Below are 13,293 nucleotides of genomic sequence, written 5' to 3' on the forward strand. Positions count from 1 at the left end.
CACTCTCATCACCCTCCAGAGAAAGAGAAGCCAGTCTGGCCCTCTGTGTCTAAAACACAGTCCTGCAAAGAGGCAAGGCTTGGATTCATCTCATCTAGCTTTTGGGTAGCCAGCTGAGATGCACAAGCTGAGAGCATAGTCACCTGAGATTCCCTCTGTGGTCAAAAGACAGAAATTAGCTCCATCAAAGGCAAGCTTAAGGCCTTAGACTATGCCCAAAACATCTCTTGGAGGTATTTCTGCCTTTCTGCTGCCTATCCAACTGCCTGGGCTCATGCTGTATGTTTGCAAGCCCATCTGCAAGTCCTCCTCTCCTGTAGGCACTGCTGTAATTGCATGGCTTCAGGCTGTGAGTGGCATGAGCCAGAATTCACCCACCACAGCCAAAGCCACTGTGCCAAGGAAGGAATATTTAGATCGCCTACCATGGTACCTAGGACAAATGTAGGTATCGGTGATAATATCTGTGTTCAAGAGTGGAAAGAACCTCAGGCCACCTACCACTCAGTGATGCCCGATCCTGGTTCCTTATCCACAGGGAAAGGACAGAACTATGCTTCAGTCATCTAATAGCTGCATGTAATTGCCATACCTACTTCTTTCTCTTCACCATCAAGAGCAGTCAGGAACCAGGATCACTGGATGAGAGATCAGCTGAACTTCTCTTGCCTGTCACACGAGGTGCCCTAAGATGGTCCTAGACCCTCTGTAGCCACCCCTCACATCAGTGTCAAGATTTGCACCCATTTCCAACAGCAGCCTTTTCAGAATCCTGGAGATGTCATGCATTGGGTTGTGTCATGAAGGGACAGAAGCTGAGCTGGCAGAGATCATCTCCAATCAGCTGAAATCACCATTTGAAGACTTGTCCCCAAATTAGCAACCTAATGTTTTAAGATTCCACAAACTGCCAATCCAGCTCTAGTTGTAACCTTCTGGAGTTTTTGGAGTTCTGCTTTCCAGTGCTAAAGTGCTTTTAACATTGTTTCTTCACTGGTATGCATGTTATATTAGCACACATGCACACGCGCACCCTGTATACACAGAAAGTCTATAAAACAGGGCACTCGTATAATTTTAAAATAGACAAATCAGTTTAAAGCATTAAAGCAAATCTGGTAAAAGAAAATCTCTCCTGGGTTGACATTTTGTTTGCCAAGTTTTAGCTTGGAATGAGTTTTTATGGCTGAGTTATAAACCCTCGAAAATAGTGGTTTATAATGGAAATCTTGACAAATCTTTAACACAGGCCCCATTGTAACATATTCTGTACATATCCCATTGATCTATGGTAATAACAAGTCTTATATAAAACGTTTTAACCATGGGAGCGACGTGGTTATCTACAGGCTTCCAAAAACATTTTTCAAATAAATAGATGGCTTTTTCAATTGGGCAAAATGAAGGAATTGAGCATCAAAAATGACATCTAAATATTCATCTGGATTAAAAAAAAGAAGAAGAAGAAGAAGAAAAAAAAAGAAAAAAAATCATAATAATCCAGAACCCATCATGTTTCTTTGGCTGAAAAGCAGACACTGACTAAGCAGCAATTCTGCTCTAACTCCCAGTGCAGAATGGGGTATTAGCCACAAGCAACAGAAATTACCTTCTTAGAGGATTATCTGAAGGCCTGAAACAATAAGCAACTTAAAAAAGCAAGCTATTCCCTGAGCAGGCTAGCTGATAAAACTGGGATTCAGAGGATTTGCATGCTAGGTTTCCAAAATGTCCCTCTCCCCAACAAGACGCTCACTGCCTTTGCCCTGGCAGCTCACCACCACTGCCCTATCTTGGGCTTATCCCAGGCTCAGGCTGCCTGGCACGTCTAACCTAGGTACCACACACTTGGAGCTCTGCTGAGGCCAGGGACAAGGTGCCATAGGGATGAGGAGCAGCTGGAGCTGTGCATTTTCTCCTGCCCTTGGTATCATGGTGGTGTGATGGAGGCTTCAGGGATGGCAGGATAGTTCCCTTTTCCCAACATTTTCCACCCTCAAACCTGTGTTTGACCACTACACTGGAACGTGGACCCACAAATGATGAAGTGTCCCCCTGGACTCCCAAACATGAGTGTCTTTAGATAGGCAACCTCTCTGGAGGTGAAGAAAGGCAAATACTAATTTTCAAGGCAATTATATCTGCAAAAGTACTTCAGTCCACTAATCAGCGAATACTGAGGCAGCAGGTATGTCAATCCAAGCAGCAATAAAAATTCTTTTTTTTCTCAGATGCTGTTAGAACCCCTGTCTCTCTGAGATATTTTTAAACCATGAATTTTCCCAATATCTGAAAAATCCATGTTTTTCACTACTTAACCTTACATTGTTCTCATCAGATAAGGAGGTTCAAGTTCACAGACACGAAACTGAGGCACATAAATTATGAGGAACTAAAGGTATTTCAGGCTTTTTGAAGATACTCAGATATTGAACTGGACATGTAAATGAAATACCGAGAACTTTTTGTGAACTGGAGTGCAAAGAAAGAAACTATATAATGTGGATTTATTTGCTTTAAGGTAACATATATTGTTTAAGTGAGTTTTCCAGTCTCTCTCGTTAGTCAATTTAAGCAAGCACCTTCATGAGATGTTGTAGACCATCCTAAAAGCAGATAAGATTAATCACTGTCTGGACACACTTGTCTCTTTCTTCTGGTTGTGGAGGGAAACTAAACAAGCAAGCCAAATAAGTCCCCTGAACTGAGTCGAATGGCTTGTCTTGGCAGAGCAAGAATTGCATCTCAATCATCCTAGGCAAGCCTGAAACTGCCTCATAGACATCCAACCAAAGAGTAAAAATGGATATTTTGAGAGTGCATAAATGAGCACATTAAATAAAGCAGATGCACATGCACACAGAGAGGTACAGTCTCCACAAACCCAATTTGCTCTCACAGATAACAGCAACTTCTTCTTCATGCAGTCATCCCAGATTGTAGGTCTGAATTCCTGCACTTGCATCCAAGGAAGTAAGCCATTTCTATCTCTGATGCATTCCTCTTGCTTCCATTGAAACCGATTACTACACTGCTGCTTTAGCATGAACATAAATTTTTCCAACTTAACATGTTGCTTTAGGACTCGGTTCCACTCTACAGTAGACTTCCATATGTGCTGTAATGTTTGTGTTTCTAAGCAATGCCTCTGCAACCACATCAGGATTGCCGAAAGATGAAAACCAAAAGCCTGCCTTTTAATGTTCTTTTTCTGGCTATCTCTGTTGGAAACTCAAAGTAAAAGAAGGTGGTTTACCTTTCCGAGAAGAAATGTAGCCCATAGGGCCAATGTGTTGTTAACAAACACCAAAGACATTTTAGCAGCATACACCTATTTTAGAAAAAACAAATAAATACACTTCACTAGGATTAGGGCAGGAGAAAAAACGTTAATGTGCTGACACAAGAGGCATAGCAAAATATCTTGTTCTTGTGGAAAATGCCAGCAGGTGTTGTCTAGGGATGCTTTTCTGCTTTTTAAATGCCATAGTATTTCCATACACGCAGGCCTGGCAACATCCTTTTGCATATTTTGTTGAACGGTTGACAAATTAGCTGAATAAACTTGCATGAATTCCATTCCCCAGCTATTCATAAGCAAGCAACAGTTTATTCAGATGCTTTGACCAAAGAGGATAATAGCTTTGCTTTTCTTTTTGCTTTTTCTTTTTCTTAAAGGGAGAGATCTAAATCTCATTGAAGCCTATGGAGAGATGCAGAGGTTTTAGGATCATTATGAAAATCTGGTCTGACACATACTATAGAATTTCACTCAGCTGCTCCTGTAGCATGCCCTAGAATTTATGCTCAACTGAAGACCAACCCCATTATTTTGCTGGGCTTTGAGAATCAAGCATTTATGCCTTAGTTCTAGAAAGCATTTAAACACATGCTTAAGTCCCTCCCTAGTCAATAAACGCACTTAAACACATACTTTTTTCCTGCTGAAGTCAACGTGATTTTAACACAATGAGTAGCTTGCTGGGCAGAACAGGCTGCTAGGAGAGAGCCTCGGTGAACTTCATTACTGCTCTGGACCTTAGAACTGGAGACACATTTCTTCATTTTTACAGCAATCAAACAAAAGCTTTGCCATCCCCAGTAGCATTCGAGGAGGTTAAGATTTGGTCTCACGTGGAGCTGGGGTGCAAAGTCAAAAGTACATACATAAATACATTTTTCACAAAGCACCAATGTTCTCAAATATATCAAGTCACACTTTTAACAGTGTGCTTCAGCCAGGCCAGAGCAAGAATTTTCAATGCTCCTGTTCAGCTTGCTTATGGAGATATTTACATGCAATGCAGCCTATGCCAGCACTGAAGTGACCACTTTCCCCCATCACTCCTCACCACAGACACACAGAGCTGCCCGTGGCAAAGGGCACCCAAACTCCCACGACATCTGCTTCCACAACATTAAACTGATTCAGTGGAAAATATTCTCCCTGGTCCCCTCTGTGTCAAACTGTGGTTGTCTTCCTATCAAGCAGACCACCCTAAAGATCCAGCTCTTCCCCTCGCCGCCCCCACGGAGGCTCCCCCAGCGCCTCAGCTGCCCCCACCACATGCAGCCAGCTGCTCTGTGCCGCAGTGAGGCTGCAAGGCTTGCTTGCTGCCTCTGCCTTTCCTCCTCCCCATTTAGAAATTTATTCTAATCTCAGTGAAGTGGTTAGGGGCACTTAAGAGCCAGTTATGGCTCATTAGAGGCTGTGCTGGGTTGGTGGGAGCAAGGAAGATGCTGAGGGCTGATATGGATGGGTTTAATGACATTTTCCTCTCCATTGATGGTACCTGTATTTGAGGGGGCAGCAAGATGCCTGTGAAGGAGCCTAAAAAGGAGTAGCCAGGTGTTTTTCCCTGGTCCACAGCAAGCTCTGTGCACCACCTCCCAGTCCCCAGCACCCGCATCTAGGACAAGCAGGGCTTGCTCTGCCCATGCTACAGGGCAAAGTCCCGTAGAAATGGAAGTTCCTGTAATTATAGCTTGCCTGAACATATGGTTTCAAGGATCTTTCAGCGTGTAAAATGCATGAATATGCATCATAACTAGATGTCACCGCTTAAGTTACATAATCCTGCACAAACATATATTTAAGAAGGACCCGACATCCTCTGTTTTATAAGGGGCTTTAGCTGTGATTAATTCTCTGAGCTTATTAATCACAACATGTGTTAGTGTTTGATAAATTGCCCGAAAGTTGGATTAGCTAATAAGTATAAGAACAAAACGAAATAGTTTCATCTGTTTTTATAATAAGACAAAGAGCATCATGGGAGCATACACGGTGGTCATGAATAAAAGAGAAACATTCATTTATGATAATTGGTTTCAGCTCCCCGTTTGGCTGGTTCTTGTGACCTAAATGTATCCAGTTGTTTCCTTTCTTTCCCGTTGGTTTTTGGGTCACTCCTAATGGTTTAATTCAACAAAAAATGTCTACCATTTCCTGTAACCTCTGTCTTTTTTCATTCCTCCTTCCAAAATGTTTTTTTCTGCGCAGCATCTAGAGAAATCTCCCTCTCTCCCTCTCTGTTTCCTTCCAAGTGAACAAAGTCAATATTGTTGACAGAGAAAAGGTTTAACTCCAGGCAAAAGGGAAAAAAAAAAGTAATAGTCATTTATTTGTCTCCACTTTTGAGTTCACAAGGGTTTTTTGTTTGATCCTGGCGGTCAAGACTTTGACACGGAACATGCCCCCTCTGACCATGAACAATTTATGGAGGGAGAAAGAGACAAAAATCCTCATTCATGTTTAAGAAAGCAAAGGAAATAGCTGTAGATTAATATTTGTGCATTTGTAGCAAATTTTCTGATAGGTCTGTAACACATTCAACCACCCTGGTTGAGAAACACAAGAGGCGAAACTCAGCCCTGGAGAGTTGAGTTTTGTTACTCTTGGACACCTTTCAAAACATCAGCCCTCATTCTGCTTTTCTTAGGGCAGCTTTTTCTTCCAGCAGAGAGTGAAAAATATTGTATGGCATTTGCAAGAAGAAGGCACACGCTGGCTGGGGTTACCTTGAAACACAAGCAGGGAGAACTTGCCACAGTCCTTCCATTTGCGCTCACGCCTGATGTCCCTTGAATATTGCAAAGTGGTTTTACATCTCTCATTTGTTCTGCTCAAAGAAACAAGCAATGAATTTTCTATTACAACGTCCTAAATTCAGGCTGGAGGGAGATGTGGCGCAGCACAGCACTGGGCTGCCAGAAGGCTGTTAGCACTCAGTAGAGATATCCTACCATGTGCCATGAGGAGTCCTGGTTCCCAGTTATATTCACCACATTAAAACTATTTGGGTTGAAATTCTCCTTTGCCAGGTGTCTGCCTCCAGCAGAATTTTCTAGGAAATTACAAGGAGGGTGAGAGAGGGGAAGGCCTGGTAGTTTTCCAACATAAGATTAGAGAAAAGTGCTTAGTTGATGTAAAAAAAAATTCTAACAATTCTTTTCTGGAGACTCTCTCACGCCTCCATCCTCTGGAAAGGGGACTGGAAATTTGGTGTCACCCTGGGAACAAGGATGTGCCTTTTGCATCCAAATTTGGTGAAGTGAAAAGCCTTTGAAAACATCCCACTGAAGATTTATTAGCCTTTGGGAGAAAAACCTCTACAGATTCTGTTTGCCTTGATCTCACACCATTTGAGGGCTTCTGGGATTCCTTGGGAATTGCCTTGCTGTGAATCCTGTCTTGGCTGCTGGACATGGCTGTGGCTCTGGGCACAAGAATAGAGAGTCAGAAAGCCATCTCTGTCATCTCAGCCTCCGGGTTCCCTCACTGTCCAAATCACACAGAAAGGAACTGCAAAGCAGAAGAAATGGAGTAAGGAGCAGGGACAAGCCAGGAGCGAACACCTAGGGAATGACTGAGCCTGGGGGAACACTTGCTATGACATCAGGGAATTTGGACCAGGCAGAAAAATAAGGCACAATAATCCAGTAATGATATATAATAAAAGCACAGATAAAACATACGCACAAGAAAGCAGATGAAGGCCACAGGTATGGTCTTAATTCTCATGTTTCAAGGCTTCTGATTTTCAGACTTACAAGTTCTCAAACAGTTTGTGCCTGTTCTCATTTCTGGAGAACCCAGAACTCTCTACCAGACCAGGACACCAAGCAGCAAAGCATCTCACTGCTACCCCAACGACCCACTGAAACAGCTGCTGAGCTAAAAAGACATAGCAGGAAGATGTAATGAGAGGACAGAGATAACTGGACTAGAAAATGGCATGATTTTGAGTATACTGATGATACACATGAGGTGTGGTGAACTGCAGTAGCAAACCAAAGTCTGCTTTCAAAACTCTGACACGGCTGTTATCCAGAAACCCTCTGGCTAGAAATCAATTCCCCACAAAACGAATGTGACATAAACAGTTATGTGATTTGAAACATGCAATATCTAGGAAATTTTTAGCCCTTAAGAATCACTGTTCCTTGCAAGGTTGAGCAGCAGAAATCCTACTTTTCTGTTATTGAAACGTGTCCTTGCCCACTGAATTGCACACCTCGGAGACTGCAGCCTTTAGAAAAGAAACACAACCTAGAGAAACTCCTGATAAAATCATGGGCATCACCAACACTTTGTAAACTGGCAGTACTCATTCCTAAGCATGCGGTAGAGGCAGGGAGTATAAATGGGTTCGAGACTTGATAGGGCACATTCGGAGAGGATAGCTCTGTCTCTGGCTAGTAAATACAGAGGCACAAGCACAAAATGCTTCATGAGCAGCTGCTGCTGGAAGACGCTTCAGGAATGTCTTCACGATACATTTGCCCTATTCCTGGAGATGTAAAGACTGGCAGATAGGTCCTGGCTACATGGATATCTCCTTCAAGGCAGTTTTCCTTCTCTCCACAGGTGCTATCCACAGCAGAGCTCCGAATCACAGCTGGGATCTGGGGTGACCAACTCTTAGTTCTTGGGAATCACAGCTCACAAGTGCCATCGCCTAAGGTCATTCAAGGACTAGGCTGCCTGTGAAGGAAGGATAGCCACTAATTCCCTGAAATGTCACCCCCTCAGCTGCTTTGGTTGGAGGATGTATTTCACTCAACACAGCTATAGGCTGGATCCCCCATATCCTCTGCAGCAACACGGAACAGAGATACAACCTCAGAGAATTCAGCTGCAAACTCAACGCATGTCCCCTACGAGTACAGCAAAGCTTGTGACTGCAGGCAAAATATCATGCAGAAGGGCCAGAAAACTTTCAAGTCAGAAAATTAAAACCCACTGTCTAGACAAGAGATCAGGAATCATCTTAAATTCCAGGCAGTGATAATTGACCCAAGGGAAGTGGAAGATAAAAAAGAGAAAGGCTTTATTAATAAAGACGGTGATTCTTTGGGGATATGCCATACCAATAACAGGTAACTACACAATTTCAACTGTCACAATGCTGCTAAAGGATAACAGCAAGTTTTCTTCATAGTTCTGCATTTATCTGTCATGGAAAATCCATGTATTTTATCATGTACAGTTGTATTGCAAAAACTTTCAAAGGAGACAGGCTTGTTGCCACATGAGACCCCTGCTTTGTGTCTATTTGTATCAGCCACGACTGAAAATATGATTTAAAAGAACTGCGCCTCTTCTTAAAACATGGCAGGCATTAAGACATTATTGCATCCTTTCAACAGCTTCAGAAAACTGTTTTTCTCTATTCTTATCAAACCAGGGAAGATGGTGAAGCCAAGTTCTATAGGATAATCACACAAAAACAACTACAACACGGATAGAATGGACAGAGTATCTTTTATAGAAAAAAACTAGCACATTACTGAATACCAGACTCTCAAAGGATAAGCTTTAACATCCAAAATCTGCATGATATTACAAATTTCCAGTAATCCCCAAAGCAATAAACCATAATTACTTAACATACCTAGTTTCAGTTCTAAAGATTTTTGAGGACAAATCTGCATGAACCAGAGCCCCTCCACTCCCCCACCACTTGTATTGATGTTAAAAAGTCACTGTGAGCATCTGATCTTCTCTCCTTTGCCATACGCCACTCTTCATCCTTCTCCACAGTCACAGCTCAAAGATGTTGGGACATGCTTTATCACAAATCCAGCTGACAAACACCAAGCAAGCAGCTCATTTGCATTTTATGGTGAATGATATTTGAAAAACTCTGAAAATTCTGCTTTTGTAAAAAAATCACAGTACCAGGAGCAGGGCACGGAGAGTAGCAAGTTCTACGTTTTTCTGTTGTAGGATTTGAAATATTCAGTAACAATATTCAACAAGGTCAATATTCAGAAACAAAACCATTTGGTAGGACAAATGTATCTTCAGTTTCTTTTTGGGGCAGCAGGTTAATTAGTATCGGGTGCCCGTGTTAAAGAGTGTGGAAATCTTGCAGGGTGCTCTTTGTTTCCAGATCTGCCCAGCAGTGGTATCTTCAGCTACTTCAGAAGTAGGAAGACAGACTTTAATGATACACTCTGGTATAGTCTACCCCAATTATCTCAATAACACTTTGAGATGATCTGCACTTCTATGAAAAAGCAGGTGTGACAGCCAGTGTAGCATAACACAGCATCTCTGTTTTAGCTGAGTGCTTCTCCCTTTCAAGAGGCACTTTTGTGCATCTCCCACCTGCACAAAGGTCCCACAGAGCTGTTGGTGCACGAGTTTAGCTGTGAGAAGTGATTGGCTCTAAATATTATAAAATTATTTCAATTGTGTGGATTACGTGGCTTCCTTATACTCCCCAAATATCCCCAATTAACCGCGCAGCTCTACGAGTACAGGATTTCAATCTTCCTTTCCACCCATAGTGAATTGACCATGAAATAAAAACACTCGCTCTTCCCCAAGGCACAAAGATTTTAGACTACTGTAAATAAGACGTGGGCTGGATCTATATCTGCACAGGGTTCTGCACAGTAACTCACATCATTAACTTACTTCACAAACATTAGCGGTGAACGTGGTAACAACTGTGCCATTTTTTTGGTGTCATTTCACCCAGGCACGTGCTTTTGCAATGGTTCCATTTCATTATAACCCTGCATATCTTTTCTCCTGTTTTGCTAGCTGCTACACCAAATAAATGATATCTTTAATCTCAAAAAACCCAAAACAATACAAGTGACACTTGCATTAAAGTATGAGCACCTTCTACCATGTTCCTTTTATTTTCCCCATTTAATGACCTCTCCTCTGTGCTACCCAGTTCAATGAAGATGTGCTAACACCCGCGGCGTGTCAGCATATCTACATTGTGTTGGGATTTATGTATGGTTTTGCGTATAAGAGTAGGAATTGCTCACCTTGCAAGTTATGCAGACAACATGGTTCTCATTATGACAGCATGAGAGGTGACCTGCCCTGTCCCCAGCTGAACACAGCTCCCAGCACATATTTCTTTCCTTCCTTCTGCCAGGGGCCGATTCTTCTTTCACTGATGCCAAATGTCAATTTGGAGTGGTTTACCTGATGTCCCCAAGCCCAGCATCACACTGCAGTTGTTAAAACCCCGTGAAAAGGCAGTCAAGAGGACCTCTGCTAAAAGGTGGAGAGACAGGATTTATAAAGTATTTAGCAGAAAAGTAAACCAGAATTAGCGCACACAGCCACAGCCAGGTCTGCTCCAGTCGGGCAAGAGAGAAAGAAGCGTCACTGCACAGTGTCTTCACAATTGTTTCATTTTGGCAAGAAGAGGTCCTGCAGTGGGTAGTTGTGCTGGTGCCACAGCTCCTCACAGAGCACTGGGGAGGAGGAATTATTTGTAGAAAGGAACGCAACAAGCCATGCAAAACTTAGAGAAAAGTTCACTCTCCCTTCAAGGCGCATGATGGGTTCACATTGCGACATGGACCCAGAGCATGGGCAATGCATGGTTTATCTGGGCTGGCAAACAGTGTAAGAGGGGAACTAAACAGTTTTACGGGGCCAGTTTCCAGGTCAGGCTCTCATGAACCAGCAAAGTGCTTGGAAGCAGTGCCAGCGAGCACCAGCTCTCCATTTTCCCTTCTCACACCTCAGCATTCAAGGTGCTGAACGTGGCTCCTGCCGCAGGGAGCCGCGTGGGGGATCAGGGGTACCCTCACTTTACATCCAGCACACACGTTTCGAGCACGAGGTGTGTCTGCAGCAGGGACTGTCCCCTCGCACCCCGAGCCACAGGCAGGTGCAGCACTGCTTCAACCCAGAAACAGGGTCAGAGCAGAGAGCAAAGTGCTGGCCCAGCATCTTCACAAGTTTCAGTTTAAAGGTTTGCAGTTTTTCACACTTCAATCTAGCCAGGCAAGCAGCAATGCCAAAAGACGGCTCTGCAAACTCCTTTTGCCTGCTGTATGGAGGAACTGGCAGCAGCACAGCACAGGCTACCAAACTGCCCCAGGGCCCTACAGGGGAAGGGCAAGAGGCGGAGGCAGCATCCCAGAAATGGTGATTTTGCCATCCTAGCAGCCTCAAGTCAGACTTAAAATCATAGTCCAAAGACTAATGATAAAGCAAAAGCCTCTGCTGAAAACATAGGCAGGGCATTCCAGCCAGAATATATATTAAAGAAAGACATACAATTATTTTTTAGAGTTGCTGGCACAGTGCTCTCAGGAAACCTTTCCCTTTAAACACTAAAATTAAACAAACGCATGAAACGCAGGGAGAAACATAATTACTTTATAGCTTGACTTTGGTCTATTGCCTCGGGTATCCAGTTCCTTTTCTTACTGATGTGGAAAGTCAAATTCGCCCCTAACAGTGCCATTAATTCCTTGGCCTGGGGACCCCAGCTTTCCTGCTGCATTTTGCATCAGGAAATCCCAGCTGCCCGCACCTTGCTCAGAAAATGGCTCTGCAGGTGACAGCAGAACTCCTGCCCCATTCCCAGCACAGCGAGGGGGCAGGAGGGCTCCCCTCTCCCCCCAGGAAGAGGGGGATTAAAACAATTGGGTTGACAAAATAGCAAAGACCCAGGCAAAGAACTAGCTCCTCTGACCTCTAGCCCTCCCAAAACTCCCCTCGCCTGCCAAAAAAAATGACAAGGGGTGTCTATTTCTGCTTGCCTTTTTCCTAAGAAAAACACCTTCCCCTTCCCCTCCTCATCCCCCCCGTGGCTCTTCCCCTCGCACACAGTTGGGGATGGCTAAGGCTGGTGTTAAATGAACACCCAGTCCCAAAACACACCCAAGAAACCATCCAAAGTCTTCCAGAGGCTCTCGACTCCTGCTGACGTGAGTGAGCATTGTTGCCCCCAAAAAAAACACCTGCCCCAAGAGCGAAAGCAGATCTAGTGCCCTGTAGAGAAAGGAAATAGGTATGGAGACGCGCAGGGAGCCCTGTGGGAGGAGAAGCATCTAGTCTGGGCTTACCTTCCCACTGCCCTGCATTGTGGTTCGCTGCTGCAGTCCTCACGGTAGTTTGCCAGCCCAACCAGGCAGCCACCCCAGCTCCTTCCCCACACTCAGGCAGCTGCTCCCAAAACAGGCACCGTGGAGAACCTCCCAGCTCTTTTCAGAGAGAAACCTTTAGAGGTTGGTCCTGGAAACAGACTAGTAGCAGCCTGCCCTTTGCAAGCTGTCATGTAGTTTAGGAGGAACCAAGACAGACTCTGTGAGTATATATACCCCTGTGACACACACACACACAGAATGTGCCTGGCATCTGAAGCAGCCGATGCTGAAATTATCCCTTCCTTTTCTGCCAGTGACTGACATAAGTGCCGGGAACTCTTGGTGGAAAACTGCTTATGAGCTTTGGGCCTGATCCAAATCCCACTGAAGACAAAGGAAAGGCTTGTGATTGCCTCGGAGCTGGCTTCGGATCAGTCCCATTATCTCCGCTTGGAAAGCAGTGTACAAACAAAGCGGGTGAGGGCTGGGGCATGGCAAGCCTGTGCCCGGAGGCCCATCTCATCTGGGGAACAGAGAAGCAGAGAAACACATTTGAGCCTTCCTTAAAACATCAGTCCAGAGCCCTCCTGTGAGAGGGCAAGCCTCAAGAACTACACGTAATCACATCGATTAGCCCTCGCTCCTGGGTAGAGACGCTCTGGTCAGGAGCTGACACCCAGATTTCTCTGCTTGGGGTCAGTATCAGCTATACTGAACCTTCAGAGCCAGATCTACATGCAAATTAAAATTGTGCAAGTTGCCCACCTCGCAGGCTGAGTCTCCTTTTATCCAAAACACCCCATTGGTATGCAAACTGCATGAGAACACCAATGTGTCTCTCAAAGGACAAAAGGGTCACCATAAGCTCTTTATATTCCAAGAGAGACCGAAAGACTTACATTTGCAGACTACCTCCCACCTAAAATCCACAAA

General features: G+C 44.2%; 1 long non-coding RNA gene across 1 annotated transcript in view; it reads right to left on the minus strand.

The window, feature by feature from the left end:
• Window positions 1–12,621, minus strand: part of LOC128852867 (uncharacterized) — a 117,513-nt gene extending 104,892 nt beyond the window's left edge. The window contains exon 1 of the long non-coding RNA XR_008450966.1: window positions 12,340–12,621. This is a non-coding gene — a long non-coding RNA (uncharacterized LOC128852867). The remainder of the gene's footprint in view (window positions 1–12,339) is intronic.
• Between the last annotated feature and the right edge of the window lie 672 nt (window positions 12,622–13,293).

The sequence above is a fragment of the Cuculus canorus genome, chromosome 8, assembly GCF_017976375.1.
Source record: "Cuculus canorus isolate bCucCan1 chromosome 8, bCucCan1.pri, whole genome shotgun sequence".
Classification (NCBI taxonomy): Eukaryota; Metazoa; Chordata; class Aves; order Cuculiformes; family Cuculidae; genus Cuculus; species Cuculus canorus.